The 26,550-nt window shown below is 33.2% G+C and overlaps 1 long non-coding RNA gene across 1 annotated transcript; it reads right to left on the bottom strand.

Moving 5' to 3' along the window:
* Positions 1-5,486: 5,486 nt before the first annotated feature.
* Positions 5,487-7,879, bottom strand: LOC149952566 (uncharacterized). The gene is made up of 3 exons (XR_016480066.1): positions 7,628-7,879; positions 6,508-6,576; positions 5,487-6,450 (listed from the first exon to the last, which is right to left on the bottom strand). It is a non-coding gene; the product is annotated as an uncharacterized LOC149952566 (long non-coding RNA).
* Positions 7,880-26,550: the final 18,671 nt, after the last annotated feature.

Here is a 26,550-nt window from a genome sequence, read left to right as displayed (position 1 = left end):
CATAATTCGTTAGGTGGATTTTAAAACATTTATCAAATATCTAAGCTAAGATTGACAGAAGAGCAATTGGTCTGTAATTACTGGGGTCATTTATATCACCCTTTTTTAGAATTGGAATAATGTTGGTGTTTTTTAGATAGTCTGGATATATCCCGAGATTAAATGTAAAGTTTACCAAAAAAGCCAGAGGGGCAGATATAAAAGGCGCTATAATCTTTATAGCCCTCGCAGAGAGTTCATCTATGCCAGGTGTGGAGTCGGTTTTTAAATTTGTGATGATTCGACAGATTTCCGTATCATTTGTTTCAAAAAGCATCATTGAATTATTAATATGTTTAACAATTCACGGTGTTAGGATTATCTATTTTAGTTGAATTAAGAAAGTTATTAAAAATATTAGGGCAAGTGGTTGTAGGATTAATGTTAGTCTTCTTTTTATTTTTACCCAAGATTTTGTTTATTACCGACCAAAGTTTTTTTTTGGCGTGGACGAGTCAATTAAAATAATTCTTAAATAGGTGTTATTAAGACTATTTCTATAGCGTTTGTAAGTAAGAATATTTTGATCCGTAGGTGACCGAATGAAAATGTTTTTTAGGTAATTGTTTTGTTTAATTCCTTTTTTTAGACTCGATTATCCAACCGTGGGAGAGTTTTTTGTGTACTGTAACATAGGGAAAGCTTTGGCAGTATAAATAAGTGATTTTGTCCAGCAATAATTTAAATACAATATTGATATTATTTTGATTATATAAAAAATCGCACTCAATATTTTTAATATTGTTCCGAAAATTTTCTTCATTTTTTGGAGAAAAATTTCTTATTTGGTGTGATATATTATTATTGAGACGTTCACTATCTATTTTAGCATAAATTGGGAAATGGTCCGAAAAAACCAGTCAGAGTAAGCTTCGCAGACTATGGAATTTTTAGGCAAATTAGTGTAACATATATCAATAAGTTTGCCGGAAATTCTAGTTGGTTGATAAAAAAATTGGTTTAAATTATGACTAACCATGAAATCTCTTAATTTATTAGTTTCGTTGTTTAAATCAAAAAGATTAAGGTTAATGTCACCTAATAGTATCTTTGTAAATTGATGAGTGCCCATTTGGTTCCGGAAAGATTCAATTTTGAGAAGAAAGTCTTTGGAAGGGCCATTCGGCCAGTAGTTAATGCAGATAAATAAATTATTTATTTTAATTGGAAATATTTCATATGAATCTGTAATTACACATAAAGAATTCACTATCTCTAGTGGTATATTTTATTATTTTTTTAATCAGAAAACCGACTCCACCACCTCGGCGACCATCCCTTCCAATATCAAAATTTCTCTATGTGATTTAACATGGGAAAATCACATATTTCAAGGGTCCCCGATATAAAAAAAGAAATTTATACCATAAAAATCATAGCCCTCATAATAATCGTAATAGACCGCGTGAGTCCAGGTTTCCGTAAGAGCAAAATATCTATTTTATTATCAATTTGCGCTATACAGGTAGAGTATAAATCTAAAAAATTAGCTTTCGCACTTCGATTATTATGGGAAATAATGTTTATCATTAAGATTAGAATTGATTAACAGACGAGCAAAGAATTTATATAATTTTAAATTTTGTTAATTTTATTAGTTTGAAAATCATATCTGAAAACTTCATTTTGAATAGAAATCGAATTCGTATTTACCCATTTAAATTTCAAAGGAAGTTTGGTTTTAGCGAACATTATCAGTTCGTGCCGTGCTTTAGATTGGTTAGGGGTGTAATCTGGTTCTATATAAATATTAGATCACTTTAACTTAGTATTGTTTTGTAATATCGGATTTGAAAATTATAGGTCTGCAGTTATTCTTTTTAAAAGCACCTCTGCGTAATATTTGGGCAGGGCTGATTAATATTTCAATCTCTAATTTGTAGCTTATAATTTTTAATTTAAATTTTTGCTCTAAACGTAATGGTTCTCGAGATAATTTTAGTAAGACCTAGAAGACATGATTCAAGGTCATACAATTTACCGAATATCAAAATCTCCCACCATGATGCGATTGTCTAGCAAATTTCGATAATATAGCACGACTTGTTTTGGAGTTATTAGCGCTGTCTTGCAATTTCCCTTTTACGACCTTGTGATTTTGGTAAATAGTTTCTCGACTTACTATTGGTCGATCATTTTCACGCTATGTAAACATAAAATGGGACTGGGAACACTTTTCTAATTGGAACCAACTTTCTAAAATTTACGGTTCTCGAGTTAGTTTTGCGATTTTAAATTCCTAGAGAAAACGGTTTCTGACATATTCGCCCAAGATCGTTTTTTAGTGGACACCGAAAGGGTGTTTCAATTTATTTTTCTCGTGGAAGGCGGAAGTCAATAAGCTTCAAAGAGAACGTTGTAGAGCATACTCTGAAAGTTATATTTCGTGAATAAAATTAAATTGTGTATACTGTCTAAAAATAACTTATTCCCTGAGTTATAAAACAAGTCTTTCAAATTTATGTCTTTTCTTTAAGATTTACAAAACATCAAAGGATCAAATTCCTAAAACGTGACTGTGCTAAAGGAGTTCGTTGATCAGATGATCGACAACAACTCGAGGTTGATGTTCCAGACTGGTGCACTCTCAAAGAAGTCTGAAATCGACCAAAGGAATATAGTACTACAAGTATTTTTACCCATTAAGCCGGTTCGAAAGAAAAAAAGGTCTAATAAAGGGATCCTCTAGTTGATATGCCCCGAATTTGAATTTCTTTGCATTGAACTAGGTCATGATGAGCCACGGGTGCACCTAGAAAGTAAATAAATGGGACCCGGTGACTTGTGGAAGGCTGGGATAAAATAAATTAATATAAATCTGTATGTTCTGAAGTAGATATTACTGTGATATATAGTTTGTTGAAAGGCGCCAGAAGTAGACCTAGAAAATCGTTATTTTCGTATGTCATGTTGTTGAGCTAATTTCAAAAGGCATATCGGTGTGCCACATCCCCATTATCAAGTGCTTGGTGTAAAGTTGCCTGCTATGGATGATATTTGTTATGGTCAACAACTCTCCAAAAATTGCCCAATTACAAAGCTTGTGGGTCTCAGGCTTTAAACAGGGTGTCTTATATTGATCGACCCAGGCGTTTTTCTCAAAAACTATAGTTGCTAGAAATGTGAAATTATCAGAATATACTCTCTCGGGGAGGACCCTTTTCCTTTGCAATTTTCACCGTTTTGAAATTTTTATTTTTTGAACGATAGGTGGTAGACGAAAATTTAGTTGTAGAGCGTACTCAAAAACCTTTAATGAAATTGGTTTGGTCAAAAACAGACACTTTTTCATTGAAATAATACGTCAGGGAAAAAAACAAGTTGGTACTACCCAAAAAGGTTTACGTCTCATGAAAAAGAAAGAGAAACCTATCTAATTTGAAATGATCGTATGTTTGTAAAGATTAAAAATGTTTTAGAGGAAATACAATTGACATAGTAGAATTCCAGAATTCACGCGTCCTATTTTAAATGAGGTTCAATAATTCCACCGTCCGCTGCAATACAAATCCGTGCGCGATGAAGCCTATTTTGAAACGAAGCACGCACCATCTCGGGAGTTACGAGTTGGAACGCTGCGATGATTCTTTGTCGTAGATCTTCTTCGTTAGTGACACGCGTTTTATACACTTCCTCCTTAACGAATCCCCACAGGAAAAAGTCCGGCGGTGCGAAATCTGGGGACCTCGGAGGTCATTGTACTGGACCGTTCTTGCCTATCCATCCCCCCGGGAACTCGTTGTTAAGGTACTGCACGACGTGTGTTTCTTGGTGGGCAGGTGCACCGTCATGCTGGAACCAAAGGCGTGGGACATCTTGCAACTCGTCTGCGACTTCATTTTGTATAAAGGCCAGGTAGTTCTGCCCATTGAGTCAACGCGGAAGAAAAAATGGCCCAATAACGCGATCTCCCGGAAGACCAGCCCAGACGTTTAAACGGAATTCTACCTGATTGTGGTGAGGAAATCCCCAGAGTGGATTTTCATCACTCCACATGTGGTTATTTTGGCTGTTAAACGGCCGTCTTTCCCAAAGGACCACTCGTCAGACACAAGAATCAAACGGAGGAAATATTCGTTTTCGTCGGCCAAAGTACAAAACCAGAAATCTAGCCGAAGTCGCTGATCACCATCGTAAAGTGCTTGGTGGAGCGTGGCACGAAATAAGTGATAGTTATGATGGTCAAGGACACTCCAAACGTAGTACTTTGACTAGTCCAAATCAGAGCAGGCCATTATTATGCTTGCTCGAGGCTAGGCGACAACGTAGGCGATGACTGTGTCTTCCATGTTGAAGTTGTCATAGCCAGGTCCGCGGAATCTGTGATTCACGTTGCCTTCGTTTTCAAAGTCACGGACAGCACGGAGAGCAGTGTGGTTATTTGGACGACTGTCAGGATAGAAAATTTGAAATAATCGACTCATTTCACGTGCATTTCGTTGACCATCTCCGTAGTAAAATTCGACCATCCTGGACCGCTGTTCACAGGTATAACGAGGTATCTTTTTATTTTACTGGAGTACGTTCAGAGAATGATTTTAAAACGAAGCTGTGTCTCTTAAAATACTAAAATGGAGCCACATTTTAAGCGAGGGAGTAGTGCAAAATAAAAAACACGTGGTAAATTCAGTTGGCATAAATTACCCGGTTTCGTGGACTTCTTGCATCATTCTTGCCCCAAATAAGACGCGTTAATTCTGGAAATATACTCGGCCGTATTCTGCAGACTTTTATAGGAAAGTTGGGATACGCCTTCTTTCTTTCAACTTTCTTCTGCGGTTTTCATTGGGCGCGACGTCACCAGTGAAGAGGGACCGTACATTTGCGACCCCTTTGTTCTGATTGGTTCTTGTTACGTCATGCAATAACGCCACACGAGAGTGATGTTTATTCTGCCATCTGTGCGAGCCCAATGGAGCTAGATCAGTTCTGTTCAGTACAGCACGTGTTTTGCTACCTATGTTCGACTTATTTTAGCCCTATGAATTCTATCGCCATCTAGGCTACGCTGAAGGAGCTAGTTCAGCTCTGTTCGGTTTAGTTGAATTTTTGTCATGAGCTTATTTTTAACTCTATTTATGTTGTTGCCATCTAATACTGTTTTGGTGTAATAAATGCGCCAATTTTGAATTGTACATTAATCATGTGGCGCTGACTGTTCTTTTTGATTTACTTTGAAAATAACTATTACTTAGAATTAATATGTATTTATTAATTATTTTATAAATAAAATTAAAATAAATTTGCATTGTTATAATTAAATAGGAACAAATAATATTTGTAGGGATAGTGTTCATGCACAATGTCTGAGAAACAAGTCACTTGTTAATTTGCTTTTCACGAGTTAACAAAAAAATTTTAAGTCCATAAAAGTTTCTTTATTTATGTAAAATAGCATATATTTAACACTTAAAATACACCATTTATTTTGAAATACAATGGCAAGTAGTAAAAGTTCCAGGTGGACTGAAGATGAAAAGGAGGCATTGATGTCAGCCATGGAGACCCAGGTTTATGAAGAGATTCGACTTCATAAAGGAGGGTCTCTTAATCAAGCCCAACATAAAAAGTGGGAAAGTATATCCGCAATGGTAAATTCTGCTGGGGATAACAACAGAAAAGTGAAGCCCGGAAAGCCGCAGCTAAGGTTTCGGTTTTCATAAAGAAAACAGAGGGTGGATCCGGCACAGACGCTCCACAAATGACGCCCACTGAGGAGAGAGTAAAAGCACTATTACCATCAGTTACCTACGCAGGAATAACTGGTGGTATAGATACCTCCCTACCTAGTTCAAGGTAAATTTAATAACTTTTCAAGAATAAAGCCAGTAACGTAGTTCAAATAGAGGGCATGTGTAACCACAGACATCGTTCAAAGGGGGCCAATGTCCAGGGTAGTGCAAAAATTGTAATATAAAACCTCGTAATTGCATAGGGAAAACGTTAATTTAAGGGAGATCAATGGGGCACAGACAGTCGAAGCGGGGCAGTTGCACCATTTGCTCCAACCTGCGGGTGCCCATAGAGGGGGGGTATGTGGTCCCTAAAACATGTTTGCGTATGAAATTGTTTTATTTCACAATAATAAATGTGCTCCCTCCCCCTGAACTAAAATCGTGGCTACACCGCTGACATCAACACAAAGTTTATAGAATTTTATTATAAAACCGTAGACAATCAACGGTGCCTGATGCTGGAAATTCTAGTAATAGTAGTGGTTTCCTTGCAGAGGGTTCTGAATTGACTAGTGGTACATGGTAAGATTTGATATGAAAATAATTTAGCCATCCTATACAAAATGTCCTGGTTTCAGTGAATCGTTTGAAGGACCAATTCTATCCCTTGGTGATAGTTTTACGTTTTCCGAGTTCATGGAAGATTCTTGGGGAGTTGATCCAGAGGATACTGCAACTAAAATGTAAATATTAGTTATACATATTACTTTAAAAATGTGGTTTGATATATTACGCTCGCTATATAGCTGTGATGATAGTAATATTGACGATCCCATGTACTTGGGTGAAAAGTCTGGAGTGCCTGAAAGGTCAAAGTAAGTATATGTATTTATCTTTACGAGCCTTCGTTGATTAATAATAATCAATAGGGGTGTGAAAATACCTTTTTTCGGAGACCAAATCAAATATAAAATCAAAAATTTTAAAAGTCAAATAATTTGGTCAAAAATATTTGATCAAATATTTCATAGTATTCAAATATCAAATACTAGATCAAATATCAAATAGTTTGGTTTTCAAATAGTGTCAAATAATTTGACTATTTGGTTTTCAAATAGTGTCAAATAATATGCATATTTGGTTTGCAAATTAATAAATTATTCAAATTATGCCAAAATTTAAGGGAAACGCCCGAAACGTTTTAAAGGTTAAAATAATAAAAAGTAAAATACAAGTTTAAATTCAAATTAGTAAAGTAACTTAACCTCCATTTCATTTATATTTAACAATAAGTCAATTACTCAATGAGAGAATGAAAGCTTTTAATCCAGCATTATTAATGCAGGTTTGGCAGTTAAACATAAATTTAAATAATTAATAAATCTAACTAGTAACTAAATAGTATTATAGTAGTAAAGAGACCTCAGACCAAGTTTCTTTTACACTGGTCCAGCTTATACTTTTATTTTTGCTTCCATTTTTCCATTTTAAATTTTCCACTTTTCAGCGAATGGCAAACGTGCGCCAGCTTTAAAATTGTTTAGCGGGGAAACCCAGACAACTTCTAGCTGTCAATTGATTATTTGAGCAATTAATCAAATATTTGAAATCAACAAATACTATTTGAAGACCCCAAAGTATTTGATTTTGGAACTATTTGACCAAATACCAAACTATTTGATATTATCAAATACATTTTACAGCTACTTTCAAATATCAAATTATTTGATCAAGAAATCAAATATTTGACAAAAAGTTTTAAGCACTATTTGATTTGGCAAACCGGTTATTTGATTTGGTATTTGGTCCAAATAATTTGATAGTACCAAATATTTTGCACACCCCTAATGAACAAATGATGTTGATAATTTATATTGATAAGTTGTACGACATTTAAGGGAAATCTACGTCACCTCAAAAGTGATTTGCAGATTGGAAGTCACTAGGACATATTTATCTTATTACTGATTTCCAGCAATGGTCAATGTCAATTCCAGCGATTGTCGATGTTAATTCCAGCTAATTTCTATGCGATATTCAATTCCATTTCAAGCTATAGATGATGTCATTTCCGGTGATAGTTGATGCCATTTCCAGTGATTTTAAATGTTATCTCCCCTTGCATTTAACATAACATAGACCTTCAAATTGAATACAAATATAAATAAGAGTAAGAAATTAGGAGGTAGATTGAGACTTACACCTACTGAAGAAGATTGTTGATCAAATTAATCTAAATTTACATATACTTGAATTCTAAATAACTCAGTTAAACATTGCACAATGTAATAATACATTTGATATTTGAAGGGACACGGCTAACATCTTGCAAAGTGTAAATGATAGTGCACAGTAAGAAAGTCCATTGATTTTTAACTCGTATCCAATTCGTCAAATAGCATTAATATTTTCATAGACAACATCTTTGAGCCATTTATCACTTCTTTTACTGAGCAGATCACTGGTAAGATTCTAAGCCTTCACAGTCATTGCTTTCATTCACGTTTATTTTATCAAAGGGTATCGTTATGAAACGAGTGTGGCTCTGAAGCGCAGTTTGCCGTCTGTCAAAAAGTGGGCCAGACATCTACTCCCATTTCCAAGGCAGGATCATCTACTGGTAAGGGTTTTAATTAATGGTGGCGACCAAAAATGGCTACTACAGTTACCTGCAATGTCAAGGCGTCTTGGCTATCCGCTACGAGACTATTGAGGACACTCTCCCCAATAGTTTCTGGCTATTTGGCCGTCGTCAGTCGTAGGTAGGTTCAGTTCCACCTCAGAGCATAATGCCATTACGATCTGTAGGTAACCAGAACAGAAAACGCCCACTCCCTTTCAAAGAGAAGGTTACGGCGACATTTGATGAGATTGTCCAAGACGAAAAAGAATTGCTGGTAGGCATTGAAACAATCAGTGCAAACCAGAAAGCGCTACTTCAGGAGTCAAAAAAACAAACTGAAGCAATGGAGAGGCAAGCAACTGCTTTGGAGAGGCAAGCAACTGCTTTGGAGAGGCAAGCAACTGCTTTGGAGAGGCAAGCAACTGCTTTGGAGAGGCAGATTGATGTCCTCTGGACGCTGTTGGCAGCCGTTACTGGACAGGTGGCGCAACCTCCACCTACAAATGAGTAGTCATTAATTTTTTCTGGTAATAGTGCCCGAGGATAGGCCTGAACACGATAGTGTTATAATGGGATACCTCGTTAAAAAAAACGCGCCTTTATTTCTATCTCTTGGGAGGTGTGGAAAAGAAATATCCCTATTGTGCTTGCTAAACTGTTGCAGAAATTAAATATAACATTACCTCTGCTTCTACACACAGGTCAACCAGGCTTTGCCTTAATCTACGCCCCCTCTGAAGATAGTTATTACCCTCTTCGGCAACAGCGATTACTTCTGGAGTCATGTGATGCTCATCAGCAATCCTACGAATTGCAACCTCAAGTTGACCTGTAAGTATGGAAATTTGTAGAAATAATAATAATGTTATCATTTGTTTAAAATCTTGCTACCTGGAGGAACAGGAATTGGAACATTTCTGTCAAGACAGAAGTTATGTAGCAGACAACAAGCGAAAGTTATTGCTACGACTTTGTCTGGTTGATAACATAGAGCTCCTCCTGTGGTATCAAGACATCTAAACCTTGATTTCAAGATGCCATTGACCCTTTCGATGACATTCCTACCTGTTAAATATTTATATAATTAAATATATATCACGTTTCTACAATTCATAATAGATAGTACAATTGTTCATAAAAAGAAGTATTTTTTAACTTCTCTTACGGCGTTTATTAAATTCCAACTCTTTGGGTGTACTAGGGTTTAGGATTGGAGTTACAAGCCAAGGCTGTAGTCCATATCCATTATCCCCTAATAAATAACCAGAAGGCATTTCTCCATCTGCAAACCTCTGGTACAGCCCACAGTGACACCAAATAAACGAATCATGAACGCATCCGGGCCAATTGACTGCAGCATCCAAAATTCGTGTATCATTATCAGAAACCTCCAAAAAAGTGTACAATTATGGTTACAATAAATAGTGATACTCTAAGCTAATTAAAGTACTAATTGAACATTGATCGAGTAGTTGCCTTTACGATCTAAATATTCTTGGCTATTAACCCTCGGTTCCTCCATGTTAATGTGGGTGCAATCTACCGCGCCCAGAATATTGGGTAACTTACACCACCTCAAAAATGAAATCTGAAAATATACAGCAATATATTATATTGTCCATGCATACAAAGTTTATGAAATTTACCTTGGTATTCTCAGTCATTTCATCTCCTAATGGATACGCTATCAAGTATCGTAGCTTTTGAGTTATGGCAGTTGTCACTCGTTCTATCGCCCGACTTACGGATGGCTGGCTCATACCATTTTCGTAATTCGCTGCCACAACTCTTTGAAATGACCCAGAGCCATAAAATAAAAGAGCAGCCAAGATTTCTTGCTCCACAGTAATCACATACTTGTTGATGATTTCTCTTTCTAAAAGAGGCCTCAATTCCTCAATAAGAACACTGACATCGTCCTTCCGCATTCTAAACTGATTGAGAAATTCTCTATAGGGCATTTGAAATGCATCTCGACGTGTTCTTCTATAAATTTTTTCTCTATTTGCCTTAGCAGCAGCAGCAGCAACAATTACAGCAGCAGAACCAGAAAACGCCATTTTGAAAAAAAAAAAAAGCAGACGACATAATATAGCTTCATAATCGATAGATGGCGATAGAGTTCATAGGGCTAAAAATAAGTGAAACCTAGGTAGCAAAATACGAGCTGTACTGAACAGAACTGATCTAGCTCCATTGAGGTCGCACAGATGACAGATACAACATCACTATCGCGTGGCGTCATTGCATGAAGTAACAAGAACCAATCAGAACAAAGGGGTCGCAAATGTACGGTCCCTCTTCACTGGTGACGTCGTGCCCAATGAAAACCGCAGAAGAAAGTTGAAAGAAAGAAGGCGTATCCCAACTTTCCTAGGAAAGTCTGCAGAATACCCTCTACTATGTATTTTCTCTAATAAGTTATATTAAATTACATACGATTATTTCAAATTAGATAGGTTTCTCCAACTTTCTTTTTCAGGAGACGTAAACCTTTTTGGGTAGTACCAACTTGTTTTTTTATGACGTATTATTTCAATGAAACATTGTCCGTTTTTGACCAAACTAATGTCATTAAAGGTTTTCGAGTACGCTCTACAACTTGTTGATTGAAAATTTTCGTTAACCACCTATCGTTCAAAAAAAATTCAAAACGGTGAAATATTTAACGATTTTTCTGAAAATTCCAAAAGAAAAGGGTCCTCGCCGAGAGAGTATATCCTGATAATTTCACATTTCTAGCAACTATAGTTTTTGAGAACAACGCCTGGGCCGATCAAATTAAGACACCCTGTAGAGAGTATCCAACAAAGTACGTGAGTTCTGTGTCTTCCATTAGTAGAGAAGGACTAAATTTGAACATGTAATTCCAAGATGGCCGCCAAGATGGCCGCCAAAACAACCCCAATTTTTTTTTCCAAAAACCAGTTTTTCACCTTGGAAAAATCGAAAAACATATTTTTGTTTTCAATTTCAAATTTCACCTTGAAGATGGTCTTTGACCTCGACGCTCGAGCACTGTCCACCACCACTAAGCCTCGGTCTATGACCCCAACAAGTTTGGACACGATCGAACAAGCTCGGCCCGAGATATCGGCGGTAATATGTGACCCCCCGATTACTCATGTTAATTAACTTTTGATATCGTTTTTTTATTTTTTCGTTTTTTCGCCATTTAAAATGCTAATTAGTTATTTGCGAGATGGGGAAACGAATTCGCGACCTTCGCTTTATATACTTGGCAACTTTTGGCCCCACCCAAAATACTTTAAAATTTATATTAATATAAATAAGTTTTCATTTTTTTCGCAAATATTTTAATAGTTTTATTAATTTAAAACAATGTTAGTTTTAGTAAAAGTAATCAAAAAAACAATTAGTTATTATATTATTTAATAACTATTATATTTCAAACAATATATTTTTTAAACACTTAACAACACAAAAAACACTACAAATAAAACTTAAATATAATCTAACAAATTAAATTAATAAATAATAAAGAATTAAAGAAGGGTTCATAAATAATTTTTGAAGGCTAAAAAATATAAAAAACACAATGTTAAAAATATTTTAAGTGTATAATTAAAAATAATTATAATTACATCAATTCTTAGAAGATATTTTTCCTCTTCGGTACAAAACGACATGTCGGGTTGGAAATTCAGGCTAGAATTTATAGATATAAATAAATTAATCTATTAAAAACGAATATATCTAAAAATATTTACCACAAGAATTCTTTAACTTTTTGTTGCTCTACCATCGCACGAATAAAAACACTGGTTTTGGTCTAAATCGCTTCGGAAGTATACAGTTCGAGAATGTTTGAATTAATTAAAACAGTTCGAACGTTATGTTGTACAATGCCAACATGTTGAATTTGATCTAACACGTGAAGTTTAGACTCAAACGGTTTTAAATTCTTGTGATTCCACCACAAAACATCTACATATATTTGCTAAATAATTGAAGAATTTCGTAGCTAAACAAATAGTTTGTTTTTTGAAAAAGATTATACATTCTACTCGAAGAGAGAGAAATTTTAAAGATCGCGGCAAAGAAAGTACAGGTTTTAGATATAATTCACCAGTCATCTTGATTCTAGATTTCTCCTGGTAAAAATCCTTTACATTTATATTTTATAATTTAAGCCTGACCTATATTTTAAAATTTAAAAATATTTCCTTTGGGAATAATTATTAATTTTGTAATACAACTAAGGTTAACTAATTATCCCTATCCTTCTTAAACAAGTTTTTTAAATTTAATAAAAACAATTATATTCAATTTTTAAACAACCTAGTACAAAATGTACTTATAAAATTTCAGTTAATATACTCATCAATTACTAAAATAAACATAAAACATTAAAGTTTAACCGATATTAGTATAAAAAAGTATATAGAAGACATGAAAAAAACAAAAAAATAAGATTAATAAATAACCAAGGGGTAGTTTGAAATGAACAATAGATTGTATCCCAGATGAACTTCGTTTACATTAGTTGTAAACAATAAATTTTCCAGAAGTTTTTTTAAATAATAATAATAATAATAATAATAATAATAATAATAATAATAATAATAATAATAAAAGAAAATATAAAAAACTAATACAATAAAAACAAAAATCAGATCTTTATATCAACCAACTAATTTAACCAAAAAATTTGATACCTGTCAAAAAGATAAGAATAATAAAATTTCTTGAAAATTCCTTGTATAAAAGAGATGAAAACAAAGGATGTTTAATATAGAAAAAAGGGCTTTACAACAATCCCAACATTAAATTAATAAAACTAGTTAAAAAAGAAAAAGTAGATTATGAAGTATTAAAAAGAGCCTCCACCGCCTGAATTAAATTAATAAAACTAGTTATTTTCGAAAACATGTTAAAAAAAATTTTAAACCCTTCAAAATGAAAACATTTTAAATAAAAAATATAAAACATTTCAAAAATTATTATCTTTCACCAAATAAAAACAATAAAAATATAAAAAAACACAAATAAAGTTTTTAAATAAAAAATGTCTATTCACAAAATTAAAATTTTATGAGATTCGAGTCCTATTTTAAAAAAAATAAATTTATTTTTTTAAAATAAATAAATAAAAAATATTGCAATTACCTTGAGTCGTAGTTGTAAAAATCGCCGACGATCGTTTAAATTGGGATTTGGAGGAGATAATTTGCAACTAATTAAAAATATTTATCTTAATTATTGTAATTATTTTTAAAATTAGTATTCCTTACTCTAAAGTTATAACTATTTTAACTTCTTGTCGATCCAAATCATTAATAAAAAATAACACTATCGTTCCTAATTCTAAACGGATGTTATATCTCGTTAGGCGAATGTCATTAGTTATATTTAATTGTTTTTTCGAAAGAAAGAAAGTTGTTGTAATTGATAGAGAATTAAAAGGTCGTGTTGAAGGTTCCTACGATTTCTATCTTGTCGAAACCATGGGATCTTATTTCAATTTTGATATAGTCGCATATGTTTTCCAATTAAGCGTAAAATTTCGTTAAAAAACCAGCCCTCAAGAGTGGTTTGAGGGTGGAACAGTAAGCCGTCAAACTCAAAACCGTCGTGGGGACAGACAAAATTATTAGAATGAACGTCAAATAGACAAGAATTGTTATTGATTCTTCTGGAAAAAACTGAAGCAAAAACAGACGGAGATAATTTGAAAGATTTTTTATAAAGGGGCACGCAAAAATGATTTTTTTAAAAGGTTCTACTAATGCTTGACACTCAAGAAAGACTGTTTTCATACAGTAATTTTCAACTCTAATCGAAACATCGTTAATTTTAAAAAGATTTTAATTCGTAACTTTGCGTAATGCTAGATATTTAAGTGAAAAAGGGTTAATAGCGAGAGGATGAGAAATCTTACTGGAAAAAGTAAAAACTTCGCGAGATCCCAAGGTTTTATAAAACGAATACGGTAAAGACAGTCTTTTTATAATAAAAATTTTAGAAATATTTAATTTTTTACATCCTGATTTAACCTGTTTAAAATCAAGTCAAAAGACAATTTTTTATCAAATACACCCTGCAGAAATATAATTTATCCCTTCGTTTAAATTCTATACCCTGCAGAAATATATTTCTTCCCATAAAATTTTAAAACATCTAACCCTGTAATTAACAAAATTCTTACATCTATAATCGATTTTTAAAGCAAAAATATTAAAACTCTTAGGGCGTTTTCTTTTTTGTCACGGAAAATTCATGATAAAAAACTGATTAAATATAAAGTCCTTCAAAAAAATCATTAATAATTTTATATTTTTATACATGTCTATATTTAAATTGGCATTCACAAACAATTTTAAATACCATTTACATACCGATAAATTATTACTAGGTTCTATCCTTGTAGTATTAAACACTTAAATATTCAAGGTTTTATATTTTTGAAAAAAATTAATGAAAAAATAAATACTTTTGGTATAAAAGGGCAAAATTTTACTATTGAATCATAACAGGTTAAAATGGCTTCCACAAGTAATAGTCAAATCTCCGCGAGTCAGGTAGTTTCAGTTTTTGATAGGCCCGAAGAGGAGATGATATTAGAGTCGGACGAATCAGATGGGGACTATATTCAAGAGGTTCGTCGCATGTCAAACATCGAAGAAGTTGGAATCGAACAATCAGTGAAAGTCAAGAAAGGTGGAGTGTCTTACGAAACTAAAACTCCGAGAAAAAAAGCGAGCGACAAGGGGGTATATCTAGATATCCAGATATATTCATATAAAAACATCAAACATCTTCCCCAAGATGAGATTTGGAAGGGTGATTATAAAAGGGTGAAATTCTTAGCTAACACCCTATCCATGGATGTTATTCGAATCATAAACTCAACAAACAGGCTGAAAAAATTAATTGAGCAGACGGAAGGAAAAATTGTTGTTCCACCCACGAAGGCAAGTTAAACTCATTAATTAATTTAAAATTTGAAAGGTTGAATTAATTATTCTTAATAGTAATTAGAATAATATTTTAGACCTGGAAACGAAATTAGAATATGGAAGACTCCAGTGATTACGATTCGGACTCTCAATTAGACTTTTCATCGTTAAACAGTTTTAATTATAAAAAGTTTTATAAAATTAAAAAATTAAGCCCTAGAAATTCAAAAAAGTGGAAATGTAAACAATTGGATATTGACCTAGAACTAATAGACTTAAACGAAATCCCCACACATTTATTTTTTACAGTATTTGAAAAGATTCTGTTTAAAATTATCAAATACGTAAGACAACAAGCACCCGGTTTCGATTTCCTCAGATTTGCAATTCAATCGGAAAATTTAGAACATCCAATTAACATTAAATTTATTAAAATTGATCAGTTAACTGTTTCTCGAATATTTAACCATATAGCTCACGTTGCTCAATCAAAAAAAGATTTCTTACTAGATGGAGAAATTAAATTTAGTATAACTCTTTTGAAATCCCCACAGAAAATGGGAAAAAAATTTTAGCTCTAAAAAATAGAGATATTATCGATCTTGATGCTTTTTTGAAAACTAAAACCAATTTTTACTATATCAACAATATCGATAATTTATGCGTAGCAAGAGCCCTTACAGTAGGAATAAAGCTTTGTGAAATTGCCGAGTACAAAAAGAAAAAACTTTCGTTAACAAACGTTCTTAAAGAATATCGAACCTTAACATACTTTCGTAGTAAATTACAAACTAAAGCCGCTAAGAAATTACACGATAATGTAGGAATTGCTCAAGGAGCTGTAGAAATTGGTGATATAGCCAAATTTCAATCATATTTAGCCCCAAAGTATCAGATAATAATATTTAACGCCACGGAAAATTTTCAAATTTATTTCAAGGGTTTTCCCCCTGCCGAACACCAAAGTCTACTTGTAAAAATTGGCACGCACGTTCATTTAGCTAAAAATCTACATTCCATTTGGGGCGGTGTAGCTTCGTGTTTAGATTGTGAAAAAAGTTTTTATTCCACCACAAATAGAAACAAGCACCACTGTTTTTCTGCTTCAAATATAAAATGTAAAAGGTGTTTAGGTCAAAATTTTCACGAAATTTTAGAAATTCCTTCAATTCGTTGTAAACTTTGTAATAGATATTTAAAACAAGGGGAATGTTATAGTTTTCACCTTAAAAATGAAACTTGCAAGCTTTTCCACAGATGCGAAAAATGCTGTGTTCAATTTGAAACTTCAAAAACTCACAAATGTGAAACAGCTTGCGAGTCTTGCAAAATTGATCATCCTCCAAACCAGCATTATGTTAAACAGTCGACATTTAAAAAAGAACCACGATCCTATGTATATTTCGATATTGAAACTATAATCGAGAATAATATACATAAACCCGTTCTGCTAGTGGCCCAAAGTGAAATTTTAAATCAGCCTGTGGAAACCACGGTTTTTGAAGGACAATATTGTGTAAATAACTTTCTCAATTTTTTGTTTCAACATGAAACTATTTTACTTACGGATGGGAAACGGAAGAGAAAAACAATTAGGCAGAAATTTACCAACCTCATCGTAATGGCCCATAATCTAAGATCTTTCGACGGAATGTTTATTATTTCTAAATTAATTAATCATGTCATTCCCGAGGTTATTTACGATGGAGCCAAGATACTTACTATTTATATTAAAAGTGTAGACATTCGTTTTGTAGATTCTTTGAACTATGTTAGTGCTCCTTTAAGACATTTTCCTAAAATGTTTTCTTTGCCTCAATCTAAAGGATATTTTCCCTATATTTTTTGGACGAAAGACACTTTGAACTATTCAGGTAAAATTCCGGACGAAAAATACTTTGAACCCCATAAAATGAAAGAATTTGAATACCGAGAATTTAAAAATTGGTATTCACACAAACAGCTCGAACCGGTCTATTGTATTAAATCAGAATCCAGAGCTTATTGTCTTTTAGATTGTAATTTATTACGCTTAGCTATGCAGAAATTTCGCATCTTATATAAAGAACTAATTGAAATTGATATCAGTAATTATGGGGGTATTTCTCTTTCTGGGGCACTTAATAATGTATTTATCGACAAGTTTTTAGAACCATATACACTATGTACTATACCTGCTATCGGTTTGGTAAGTAGACAGAATCGAAGCGAGATTGCATTAAAATATTTATCTTGATACGAGAAGGAAAATAATTTAATTTTGCAAACTGTCAGATCCGCGGCTGGGGAACAGGCTGTAGGTCTGTATTTTGTAGATGGCTACTGTGAAAATCCACCCATAGTAATTGATGTAATGGGTGATTTCTGGCACGGTTGTCCAAAACATTTTTCTGGCTCGAGCTTTAATTCAATTGTCGGAAAAACATTCAAAGAAATTAGAGAAAGAGAATTAGATCGAAAAGAATTTATTGAACAAAATTTACCAAACCACACATATATTAAAATTTTTGAATGTGAGATATTAGACTTGTTGAGAAAAAATGCCGAGGCGAAAGTATTTTTTAATACAATTAAAATTATTCCTAAAATTAACCCTAGAGATTCGCTAGTTGGAGGGCGTGTAGAAACAATTAAGCTGTACCATGAAATTGAACCCTTACTTGGAGAACAAATCCGATATTTTGACTTTTGTAGTCTGTATGCCTATTGTTTACAAAAAATGGAGTACGGTTGTAAAAATGTTAAAGTTATCACACACAACTTTGATTATGCACCTGACGCGTATTTTGGAATAATTAGCTGTCGAATCCTCCCCCCCAGAGACCTCTACTTACCCGTTCTTCCATACCGATTTAATAAAAAACTTTATTATCCTTTATGCAGAAGTTGTGTAATAAATAATGACGACAAATGTACCCACAGTATTGACGAACGCGCTATAACGGTAGTCTTACCTTCGGTGGAAATCTACTACTCAATAAAAGAATGTAACTACAAACTGTTAGAAATTTTCGAAGTGTACCACTATAGTATTACAACTAATTTTTTCAAACCATATATAGACATTTTTTTTAAAGCAAAAGTTAAAAATTCAGGATTTCCACCCAATATTAAAACATATCAAGAGCAAAAAGAGTATTTAGACTCGATATACGAAGCTGATGGAGTAAGGTTAGAGCCTGAGGAAATTGTTGATAACCCATCCTTAAGAACTTCCGCGAAATTGGCGCAAAATTCGTTATATGGCAGAATGGCGTTAAGAATGGACAAATCATCAACTAAAATTATATATAGATACTCCCAATTAACCGAGATTATAGCAGACACATCGAATAAATTAACAGACTTTCATTTAATCAACAACGATGTTGCCATGGTAAGCTATAAAAAAAAGTGAGCTAGCCCCAACATTTTCAAAAGGTAATGTTATTGTGGCTTCCTTTGTCACCAGTTACGGGCGTATTCATCTGCATAAGATAATTAATAGGTTGGGAAAGCGTGTAATTTATTATGACACTGACGGAATAAAATTTACACATAAACCACACGAGTGGCTACCCCCCCTTGGTGGTAATTTAGGTGAACTTACGTGCGAGACTCCGAATTCATATATCACAAAATTCGTATCAACTGGACCAAAAAGCTACAGCTATAAACTTGAAAATAATCGGACAATTATAAAACTTAAAGGAATAACTCTTACCAGGGAAAATTCAGAAATCATACATTTCGACGCCTTCAAACAAATGATTTTTGTGCCAAATACCGAGTTTAAGGTTAAAATTCCCTTTAACGTAATAAAAGATAAGTACAAAATGCTTTTACGTGTTGGCAACTTAAGTAAAACTTTCAAAAAGACTTTTTGTAAACGTGTGCTACAAGATAATATTTCTAGTGTCCCCTATGGTTATTTAAAATGTGAAAATGATGAATTGTAAAATAAAGTTGTCTTTTAATTATAAATCTAAAAAACATGTAACAAAAAAACTTGCAAAACAGGTGTCATTTAACCACATAGTTATCGTAAATGAAATATCTTCCGAAAATCGAGTAAATACTTTATTTTTAAATAACCTAAGATTTAAACTTTTAACTTCCAAAATTGAATTTTTACTAAAAAACGGGAATTAATTATTTTTTTTGGTGAAGGAGATATTATGATTTTATTTTTTATTCAAAAATGTTATTTTTGTATGTTATTTTGAAACTTTATATAACTGGTGAAGGGATAGTTTTGATAAGAAACATTAATCTTTAATAAAATAATTTTTTAAATTTAAAAATGTGTTTGTTTATTTTTTCATATATTCTATAAAACAGTCAATTTACTAACAAAATACGTAGTATGTTGTCTTTGTTTAAACAGTAATGTCTTATATAAAATTTCTTTCACCGTTTCGAATGATGGTGTCAGGCCCTACTATGTCGGGCAAGTCAGCATGGACGAACTCACTAATTAGATGGAGGAATGAATTAATTGATAAACCTCCTATTAAAATTATTTATTGTTATTCGGTTTGGCAATCAGGTTACCACGATTTATCTCAGTTTTTAACCGATATAGAGTTTATTCAAGGACTTCCTCCAATGGACAGCGAGTTCTGGGAATCAAATAGAAATTCTTTACTTATTATTGACGACTTAGCAGAAGATCTTTACAAAAATGATCAAATTGCGAAATTGGTTACCGTAGACAGTCATCATTATGAAATTTCAGTCGTATTAATCTCACAAACCCTATTTCCTCGAGGCAAACAATCTCTCTATATATGTCATATCTAAATCTGTTTAAACCTCCTCGAGATCTAAGTCAAATTCAATATCTGGCCAATCAAATATCTCCAAATAATACAAAAATAATTAAAATGGCCTACGATATGGCTACTAGAGAACCTTACAATTCACTATTTATAGACACATCTGTCACTACTCCAGATATCTTACGATTAAGATCGTACACATTTAATCAAATCGGACCACAAATGGTAGTTTTTTCCAATAATAAATAATTTACTATATTATTTTCAAGTTCATTAAAGAAAATGACACCAAAAAAGACAGTACGTAAAAAAACTACTCCTATTGCAAATCCCTCTGACAGGTTTAAAACACACTATCCATATTTAAATTTATTGTATAAATCTAAAGGAGGGATACGTAAAAATTTATTAGCTAACAGTTCTCCAACGCAATTAAAAGCCTTACAGACCGTTTGCAAAAACTTGAAAGGGGGTGGAATTATATTATCTAAAGCCAAAAAAAAACAATTATCTAAATATAAAAAAACAATACGGTTCTTAGCCAGTCCGAAAATTTCGCAAAAAAAGAAGCGTGCTTTAATAATTCAGAAAGGTACGGGATTCTTCATACCGGCATTATTAGGCTCTATTGTTCCTTTAATTGCCAATTTATTCAATAAAAGATAAAATGAAAAAAATGATTTTAGTTCCAGCTTCGAGTGTCGGACAAATATCTCAAGAAAATAAACAACTTGTTTCTCCCCAGGAAACATATTATAACTTGTTAGATAATGAGTTGCAAAATATATTAACTTCTAATTTAAACAGCCGCTCTAAATTGCGAGAATTTCTAAAAAATACTGAGCGAGGCCCGGGAAATGAGAAAAGCGATACCGGTACCTAAAGTTGAAATTACAAACTTTCAAGCCCCCGGACCTGTTGGATCATTAAATTCCCCGTTCGCCTCGCAAATTTATTCACCCTTCAAAACGCCCGAGGGAGTTAACGCTGGCGACGCTGCAGAGCTGCGTTTAAATACTATGACACGCAAAATGAAAGAATATCTCAGCGAGAGAGACAACGAGCAGAGTAGAAAATTCCCGAGTCTCTTAAAAAATGTAGAATCTTGGAAGAGGAAAGCATCTACGCCGATTGTTAAGCAACAAAAGACAATTACTGATGATAGAATGCATAAACGATTAAATCGAGAAAATGAAATATTTGAAGAATACTTAGAAAATACCGATATTGGAAGTCAATTAAGCAAGGAAGATGATTGGGATCGAGAGCTATCTTTGGAGGAGGATTCTGTTGGTGGCGTTCCAATATCACCGCAAAAAAAATTAAAATTACCATCCCCCAAAAAATCGCCAAGGCCTAAAAGACAGACCTGCCCTCCTTCTCGTTGGCAAGAATAATAAAAATGTGTAAAAATAATTATGTGTGAAATAAATAAACATTTTTTTATTTTAAACAAATCGATTTATTTCGTTTCCACTCTTTCATCAAATGAATACATATATTCAACAACGCTAAACTATCATTTCTTTTTAAATCGAAATTATACAATTCGTTAAATATTTTACTGTAAGAAATCCCCACACATCTCGAGGTTATAAAATAAATTACATGTGGTCCGCAGTTTTGGCTTTTATTTGATTGAAATTTATGAGTATTGTGTCGAATACGCTTGCTATATCGCTCTAGCAAAAATCCATAGTCACGATGTGATCTTCCTAGAGAACAAAAAAGTCCAAAGTGTCGCCCAATTTGTAAACAGCCGTCCAATGAGACCCTGGAAGCGTATCAGGATCGGTGTTGATTACGAAGCAATATGATTTTTTTTAATTGGAACTTTTGGTAATCTATTAGCGGGAAACACTCCGATAAATTTATCTCTCGAGCGGGGGTCACACTTAAGTATAGATTGGATTTGATTAGTGTTCATCTTTCACGTTACTGTCAAAATGCATAATTTCTCATATTGATCTTTTGTTAAGTTGATTCCTCTGATAGATGGTTTCAAACTCCCGTCTTCTTTTTTAAAATGTCGCACGTCGAAAGTTTCGTTACATTTTACAAGGTACGTGTCTCTTCCTAAATCGTAGGCTTTGTCGCAAAGTCCAATATCTAAGCTGTATTCGGGACTTCTTTTTTTAAATTTCATCGCGGATGATACTATTGTTGCGCTCACGCCAAATATTACAATCGCGAGACCCAGGAGAATGTGTACTTTACCCATGGATAACAAAATGTTGAATAAAGACTTTAGCGCTCTACACTTGAATTTAAACTATTTCTTGGGCGTAAAAAGCTCCTTTAATTATATTGCCGGTCAAATCTTTCACAATATACATACAGGGATCTCTCGTAATTACTCTATGAATTTCAAATATTTCGGCTGTAAACGTTCCCTTGTATGCTTTATCAAATGTTGTTTTTGCAACGGCTAATCGAACTTTATCCCCAATTTTTAAATTTGCCTTTCCAATCATACTAAGATTGCCATAGTTTTTTTCCCAAATTGCCGATTCATTGTTTTTATTGACATCTTTAGGGGCGATTCCCGTTGTTGAATGTTTTCGAGCGTTATAAGATTTTGCAATTAATGGTAGTTTATTAAGATAGTGTAAATCGCCGGTCTTGGTAATTATTTTAAAAATTTTACATTTTACCGTGCGAACGAATCTCTCAACCATAGAAGCCTTTTTCTCGGAGTACGTGAGGTAATGGTGGATGTTATAACGCTTTAAGAGAGCGCGAAATGGGGCGTTTCGAAATTCTGTCCCTGCGTCGGTACATAAATTAAGGGGTACCCGTTTTTTGAAAATCTCTCTAAAGGCCTTCACAATCTCGCTCGAGGTTTTATTTTTAATTGGCAGAATAAAAGCGAATTTGCTTAATATATCCTGAACTAATAACGTATAGCGGTAATTTTTATTAAAAGTTTGTAAAATAGGGAGGTCTAATAAATCGGCCATAAATGTCTCGTCAATAGTTGTTACATATAATTTGTTACGTTTAAAATTTAACCTCCTAGCTCTGTGTTGTGTGTAGGTTGGTTGTTTACTGAGAAAATTTTTAATTTCTTTTTCCGAAATTTTGGGAAATTTTTTTCTTAAAGTAACACTGTCAGAATAACTGTATGGGCTTTCAACATCGTAATAAACTTTACTTAATTGTTTGTCTGTTTTTGACAACACCATCTTTAAATGTGTGAATAGAAATAATAAAAACAAACTATAGTAAAAGTTTTTATTTTAATAAATTAAATCACATTTTAAGTTTGAAACATTTTGTACAATATCAAAATATAATTGACTTTCTACTATTAAGGGATCAAGACCAAATTCCTTTTGGAATCTTACAACAATATGATCGTAGTTTAATTGGGGGATAGCTATTAATATCATATTTTCCACTCGGTCTTCAAAATTTGTGCTAAATCCTAGTTTACAAGAGACATCGTGAGCAATCGAAGATTTACAATGCGGATTCTCACAATTTTCGGTAATTTCAAACATTTTATCCGTAAGCTCATGTACAATTATGTCACGCATAATATTTTTGCCGACAAAATTAAATTAATCTCCTGATCGATTGTATGTTTACAATGTTTTAATCTTTTCCACCCTGCTTGGTTGAGATTAAAACCATAATTTGTTGAATAAAAAAGATGATACAAATGGTTTTTTCCTCTGGCACAAGCGCGTACATCCACGAGTTTTTCCTTTTGTCCCTTGAAACAGTCGATTTTTATCTTTGAACCTTCAAGAGGAAGCCAGGTGTGAAAACTAGCAACTTGGTCTTCAAAAAAATCAGTTATTTCCTTTTCGAATGTGAATAGAGATTGCCAGGCTTCCAAATTCAGTTCAAATTCGGCGCAAGTGTCTAGTCGGTATATTTTGATGGATGGATTTACATAACCTAGCACCGTTACTTCTTGTTTGGGTGAGAGACTGTGAGTTCGAGACATCTTTACCACTACGATTTCGCGAAACAACTAACCAATCTTTGCCCTCGTTGATTGATTTTATTCCGTAATATACGTAACTTGACGCTCTTGGTTAATGACAAATCGGTTTTCGTATTCTCCAATAATAATTATGTTTTGAATATTAATTAAGGGGGAAGAAAACTTCATTACCATCCGTAAACTACCATTTCGTTGAATTGAGAGGTTGTTAGAGTTTGCCGAGGAATCGTAAGTTAAATCAAACGCGAATAATGTATTACCGTTTTTATAATTTTCGTAATCAATACAATTACCAGAGTTATTTCCGATTAAATCCATTGCCGAGAATAGTGAATAATACGACCTAGTGTAAAGGTTTTTATTAAAATCTGGAGTTAGAGCAGTTTCTGGTATATTCTGGTCGTCTAATGAAAGTTGTAAGAACGAGAGATTATTATGGTTAAATTGAAAGGGATTTTCTCTACTAGATCCATTGTAAGCTGAATTATTTACCATTCCGATTATTACACGATTTGGAATTTTACCTAAAAAAATATTTGACTTCACGAAATCGCTCGCGCCTGCTGAAATTGTTAGAGTTTTAACAACAGTTTGTGTTAGATCGTACAAAGCCCTCTGTTTGTGTAATATCGCATTATGTGCCAGCTGGAGATCTGGATTTACGAGAATATGTTTAGCAGTAAGAACCGCTTCTTCGATAATCAATCTATATTTGATATTAACATCTTCTTGTGAAATAATTATAAATTCCTCGGAATTTTTCAAGAGTCGAATTCTTAAATTCACTTTGTTTAAAAGAAATTTGTATATTTTACAAGAGTCTACATGAAGTCTTCCCATATATTCACAAAGTTTCGATCCCGCAATATCTTTACTTCTTTTTAAAATTCCATTGTTTTTCATATCTTTATGAACATCGTTAAACGCTAACGTTGGGTCGCAAAACCCGTCTTCGTAATAACCCTCGGCGGTTTTGTAAGATTGTTTGGCGCCTTTATCAAAATTTAAAACTGTTGCTAAATATGCTAAATATGGGTAGCAGTTGTTGCTAGATTGTACTAAAGTCTCATTCATAAACACGTCTATTTGGCTAAAAATAGAATGCAATGGAAGATTACATATTGATACTTTTTTTTTCGGCTGCTGGAATATCTATTAAAACACCGTTTTGTTCTTTTTTAACCCGAATTCGAATTTTAAGCATCAAGTTTGACATGTCAATATAATAATCCCCCCCCGGGGATAGAAAAATCAATCTGTGTAGCATTAGATAAGGGAGCTATAGGGAAATAGTCTACAAATTTATTCCCCTCAATATTACCATTAATCAGGGGTTCGTTAAAAAGTTCTAACTCTGAACACATAGATTCAAATTGAGGCATAATGCTTTAGTCAAGAAAATCGGTTTTTGTTATCTTGAGTTTTCTTTGCTTATTGCGTAATTTTGATTTGCGCTTCTTTACTCTTCGAGCTCCAGAGCCTTTCTGTGTATTTAATATGGTATCACCGAGACTATTTAAAAGATTTGTTCCAGCAATTTTACTATTTTTTTTTAACGACTCCTTAAAATTTTGACCCGCAACGACATCGTCCATAATTCTCTTCCCCATAACCAACCCCTGAATACCGAGTGATTTAGCTACGGGTCGAAAAAGAGGTGTTACGAATCTTGCTAAACTTTTAAAAATTGACCCAAATCCACGACCAGTCTGATATTGGCTTCCTCGAAAGATGTTATATCCGCGTCCTGTTTGAACATAATGATGATAATATCTTTCCATGATGAGCTTGTTTTAAGTGTACTTTAGACTAAGCATCCAGTCTATTAAATATTAATTTAATAATAGTCTTGCCTGTTTTATATGGTAGGAGTTCACCGTAATCCGACCTTAAAGAAATTTCTATAGTCTGTATTTGATCGTAGAGAACTGGAAAATAGTCTAAAAAATGAAATCTTTCAACCTGTGCTCGATTTTTATTTTCGTTTAATTTGATAATTCTCAGCAGGGGGGTATTAGTGTGTCCTGTTATTATAGGTTGTATAATATTTGTATAGACATAAATTCCGGATATTCCGTGGTTGAGATCTGCGGGGTACATACCTATTTCGTTAAAAAGAGGCCTTTCAATTTGATTGTTTGGAAAACCTAACATTCGCCCGAGTTTGGGGTTATCTATTGGAAAGGTTAAAAAACTGTTTCCACCCAAACCTTTAACTGAAACTGTCGAATCTGAATTAAAATTAAACTCGAATTTAGCCCAACTCTGATGTGGCAATGATTGTTTCATTGCTAATAAAATATCATCAATAGTGTGGTACACACCAGTTGGAATTCGACAATGGAATTTGTCTACAATATTTAGTTTATTATTTTTACCATGTTCGTAATTGTGGAAATCAATATCACGTTTTTGTCGTCGACTATTCTCAACTCTGTTTAAATCGTTTCGAAAAATTATAAAATTAGCCGTATTATCTAATTCTAATCTAATTTGAAGAGGGTCTAATGCTTTGCTTTTATAAACTGAGGATATATAATCTACTTTGTACTCAATTTGTAAGAGGTCTGCTAGAGGA

This window comes from Leiobunum rupestre, chromosome 3 (assembly GCF_980474605.1).
Source record: "Leiobunum rupestre chromosome 3, qqLeiRupe1.1.hap1, whole genome shotgun sequence".
NCBI lineage: Eukaryota > Metazoa > Arthropoda > Arachnida > Opiliones > Sclerosomatidae > Leiobunum > Leiobunum rupestre.
This window is presented reverse-complemented; position numbering and strand designations above follow the sequence as displayed.